This window comes from Pseudophryne corroboree, chromosome 5 (genome assembly GCF_028390025.1).
Source record: "Pseudophryne corroboree isolate aPseCor3 chromosome 5, aPseCor3.hap2, whole genome shotgun sequence".
NCBI classification, from domain to species: domain Eukaryota; kingdom Metazoa; phylum Chordata; class Amphibia; order Anura; family Myobatrachidae; genus Pseudophryne; species Pseudophryne corroboree.
Genome location: NC_086448.1, coordinates 362044647 through 362049733, shown reverse-complemented (window position 1 = coordinate 362049733; position 5087 = coordinate 362044647). Strand labels below are relative to the sequence as shown.

The 5087-nt window shown below is 45.7% G+C and overlaps 1 long non-coding RNA gene across 1 annotated transcript; it reads right to left on the bottom strand.

Annotated features, from left to right (window-relative positions):
* Nucleotides 1-1769: 1769 nt before the first annotated feature.
* LOC134929057 (uncharacterized) lies at nucleotides 1770-3627 on the bottom strand. Its single transcript, XR_010178242.1, has 3 exons — nucleotides 3487-3627; nucleotides 2872-2940; nucleotides 1770-1793 (listed from the first exon to the last, which is right to left on the bottom strand). It is a non-coding gene; the product is annotated as an uncharacterized LOC134929057 (long non-coding RNA).
* Nucleotides 3628-5087: the final 1460 nt, after the last annotated feature.

The following is a 5087-nucleotide window of genomic DNA, read 5'->3' as shown; positions in this document are numbered from 1 at the left end:
AACAGTGGTGAAATGAACCTTAACTTAACAAAAAATGTCTTACCGGGAGGAGGTGGATTGCCGGATTCTGGCTGTGGTGGGACTGCAAAAAACAAACAAAACATTTTTTGTCATTTCGGGATGTACAGTACATTTCTACAGTATTGTTAGTGTCACTCAGAGGGAATTTTGGGGTAGTAGTAAATCATAATACAGTATACAGTCCAGTAGAATACAGTACTGTACAATACTAGGCAACTCAATGGTGACAATCCTGAAATTAGTTACAGTAGGTACAGTAAGTACAGTATACAGTACTTACCATACCCCCTACCTTCTAACCCACCTTTTCTGCAGCCTAACCCTAAAAACCCCTCCACAGCTTAGCCCTAACCCTCCACGCCATAGACTAACCTTAACCTCTACCAGTGATGCCTACACTTATCCATCCCTGGCGGTGACTAACCCAAACCCCTCTTCCCTGCAGCCTATCCCTAAACTCCCTCTTCTCCTTACACTGTAATACTAACCCTCACCAGTTATCGTAGCATCTAGTGTCAATGTTAAACCCCCCTCCACCCCTGCAGCCTAACCCTAACCTGATCGCACCTGCCTCTTCTTTTAAGTTAGTCTCCCCTAAAATGACTACTGTTTCCTCTAGCTTTCTCCACAAGTTTATCAACGGCTCACCCACACCTAGCAATGGTCCTGCTGGATTCTTTCAGGACAGTAAAGTTCTTACTGGACAGAGGTGTCCATACACAGTAATGTATACTTTTCCTATACTTTACAGTATTTTTCCGTGTACAGTACATGTACAGCAATGTACAGTGCAGGAATGCTTACTTATTGATGGTACATGCCGGCATCATGAAGTGGGTGGGTGGGTGGTCGGGTGGTGGTAGTAGCGGGAGTTCTGGGGGATCCTGGAGACCATGTTTGGCCCTCGCCCTCCTGGAGGCCTGTCAATGGTGAAAAATAATAAAACACATTGGCCCCTGTACTGTAGTTACTGTATCGAACACATTGGCCACAGCATTCACATTGACCCCAGGAGTGATCAAACAGAAGCATTCACCCCCACATGGTTTAAATTTCACAAGGTGCACATCGCACCTGTGGCCTATTTCAGATCAGATCGTAGATGTACTGTAGATGTGCTACATTTAGCACATCTACGATCAGTTCTACAATCAGTTTCACAGACATGCGGGAGGACGCCCAGCATGTCTGGCCCTACACCCCAGCATACAGTAGGTACAAAAGCATTGCATGGCTGCAAATATTGGGGTAGTAAAGCATAATACAGTATACAGCACATTAATACTTTGTACTGTAATTACAGATAGGAGAGGGCTACTGAGGCAGCTTGTCCCACCCTCCTCTTACTGTGCCTCCCCAAACCCTGCCATGAATAAACATACAGTACATATGAAATGCAACAAGGAAATCCCCACAATGCCCTACCACTCCCCACTGGAAAAAATACACAGTACTGTACATTACTAGGGCTACAGTATTTTGGAAGCCAAAATCCTAGGCAATGTTGGGGGTACTGTAGTTATACATGAATGGCAACCTTACAGTACTTACTGGATTTTGACCTGGTGAATGGCGAATACATTAAAATACTGTACTTTAGTGCAGTAGATTTTAACATACAGTACTGTACTGTACTGGATTCAGCAAGCATTGCAGAAGTCTGAAGATTATTCCCACTTGATACTGTAAACAGCCATGAGGGATCTTAATACTGAAAGTTATTAATAATTACAGTACTGTACCTTGGAGGTCTACCTCTTCTACAGGCGTTGCTGTAAAAAAATAGTGCACTGTCAGTTTACTGTGCAGTACTGTACCTCGAACCCATGTGAACAAACACAATACAGTGAATGGATAGAGACGGTAAAGGCGGGGCATGAGATATACTTTACAATAATGTACACTGCACATGTGGTGTTTTATTTAAATTACAGTAGAGAAGGTACTGTAGGTTTAGTTCTCTACTGTAGACCTCACGGGGCCCTAATCAAAATGCAGATTTAGAGCACCCCTCCCTCAAACAATCCAGCATCCCCAATACTGTACTTAAAATAACACTGTACACCCAACCCCCTCCACTACACACCCAGCTTTGTGGAATTTAAAATTATATGCAAAATTTATGTACTGTATGTTATACTGTACAAAATACTCCAGAAATGTCCTATAGTGTATACAGCCTTGTGGTTGGCCTCTTATGGCAAGCAGAGACCCGTGAGACCTACAGGACCTAAGCAGATGCTTTGGTTAACTTGTGGTAAATCCTCCACTGTGTACTGTAGTGTAGAGACAGTGGAGGTCAATCCGAGTTGATCGCTTGCTAGCTGTTTTTAGCAGCCACGCAAACACTTTGCCGCCGCCCACTGGGGAGTGTATTTTAGCTTTGCAGCCGAGCTCTGCAAAAACAGTTTGTGCAGTTTCAGAGTACAGTAGCTCTGAACTTACTCAGCCCTTGTGATCACTACAGCCTATTCGTGTCAGGATTGGACGTCATACACCCACCCAGCGTCCGGCCAACCACGCCTGCATTTTCTCCTACATGCCTGTATTTTTCCAAACACTCCCTGAAAACGGTCAGTTGACACCCAGAAACGCCCCCTTCATGTCAGTCTTCTTGCGTTCTGCCGTGTGAATGGAATCGTCGATAGATTCCATTCAAACGGCATGGAACCGTTGTACGACACGCCTGCGCATTGCAGTGCATATGCATGCGCAGAAAAGCAGATTTTTAGCCTGATCGCTACACAGGGAACAAATGCAGCTAGCGATAAACTCGGAATGACCACCAGTATTACTAAAAGTTAGAGACAGTACAGTCAGTAATGTACTATACAGTACAGTAGTTCTTACATGGTAGTGGAGGAGTCTCAGGCCACTCCCCATCCTCAGATTCCTCCTCTGGTAGTATGGGGGAATGCACTGTGGATAAAGAAATGATCGTTCACTTTCTGAAATGATAGTAATACAGTACAGCATACAGAAATACTATACAATATCATACGGCAGCACATGTGAACACCAATAAAGTACAGTAAGAAGATTATTGATGCTGGAGCCCAACATTCTGTGTACTGTAATGTAATGTGCTGTACCATGGAGTGCCCGAAGAACAAATCAATCACTAATACAAAAAACAAATCTGTGTTCTCCTACAGTACCTACTGTACTGTACTGTAGCTACTGTATACTACTCTACTTTGGACAGCATGCGCAGAAAGGTGCAGTACTGTACAGTGTCCATACAGAAAAACAGGGGAAGACCAGCAGTAAGATGGCTTGACAACTACAGTATTACTGTATGTTGTACAGTATCTACATTACTACGTACAGTATACTATCACACTATCAACACTGAGCCGCTTCAGGGAAGATACAAATTTGCTTAGGGCAGCAATCCATAGGGTCATCATACTGTAAATCATCATTAGCAACAGAACATGATGTACAGTACAGTTCAGTACTTACAGCCTGGGAGAGGCCTGGTCCATACAGGAGGCAGTGCTGCTGCCACCTCCTCATCGGAGGAGCAGGATGCACAGTAAAGGGTTGGCTCCGGGGGCTCAGGGCTGCTCCAGCACTCGTAGCTGTCGTGCTGCAGCCTGAAGGGCTGCTTGGCCCTGCTTCCTCCTGCTGAACTGTGGATCAAAAAATGGTAGCACAATTTTCAGTAAGACAGACCGGGGAGGGTGGGAGGAGATGAGGTTGGTGATACTGTATACTGTATAATAGGGAATAATGAAGTCTTTTGTGTAGAGGAGGGAGACATACAGTACACACACATTTTCAACAATTTAGAAATACAGTATACTGTATGCATACAGTTAGCCCTTATTAAAAAAACTCACAGAGTAACAAAAACAAGTACTGTACTTACTATGGGGAGGGCTGTGCTTGCCTCTCCAGTGGAGGATGGGTGGACGGGTGGTGGCGGGTCCTGGAGGGCACGGTGGGTCCTGGTCCACCTGGAGGCCTGTCACTGTGGAAAAATAATAAAACACATTGGTCCCTGTACAGTAGTTACTGTATCAAACACATTGCCCACAGCATTAACACTGTCCCCAGCAGTGATCAAACAGAAGCACTCATCCCCACAGGAATAAAGCACATTGGCCCCCCCACAGTAAACAAACACATTGGGGGTAATTCCGAGTTGATCGCAGCAGGAAATATTTTAGCAGTTGGGCAAAACCATTTGCACTGCAGGTGTGGCAGATATAACATTTGCAGAGAGAGTTAGATTTGGGTGGGTTATTTTGTTTCTGTGTAAGGTAAATACTGGCTGCTTTATTTTAACACTGCAATTTAGATTGCAGATTGAACACACCACACCCAAATCTATCTCTCTCTGCACATGTTATATCTGCCTCCCCTGCACTGCACATGGTTTTGCCCAACTGCTAACAAAAATCCTGCTGTGATCAACTTGGAATTACCCCCATTGTTCCCCGTACTAAGCAAAAACAGCAATCCCAGCACTAACTTTTGGGGTAGTAAAGCATAACACAGTATACAGTACTTACCATACCCCCTACCTTTAACCCACATTTTCTGCAGCCTAACCCCAAAAACTCCTCCACAGCTTAACCCTAACCCTCCCTGCCACAGACTATCCTTAACCTCCACCAGCGATGGCTAAACTTAACCATCCCTGGCGGTGACTTAGCCAAAGCCCTCTTCCCTGCAGCCTATTGACTTAGCTTACTTATTGAGGGTCCGGGAATGCCGGATGGTTGGGTCGTGGTGCTGGTGATGGTGGTGGTGGTGGAGGAGGTGGGAGCCGGAGGACGCGGTGGGCCCTGGTCCGCCTGGAGGCCTGTCACTGTGGAAAAATAATAAAAATCATTGGCCCCTGTACAGTAGTCACTGTATCAAACCCCCCCCCCCCACAGTAAGCAAACACATTGTTCCCGTACTAAGCAAAAACAGCAGGCCCGGCAGTAACGTAGCATCTACTGTCAAGGTGAAACCCTCTACCCTGTACTTACCTGGCAAGGGAGGGAGGGTGCCACTGGGGCCCTCCAGAGGATCAGCTCCCTAGCTAGACGGGTGGAGGCGGGGCCTACGTT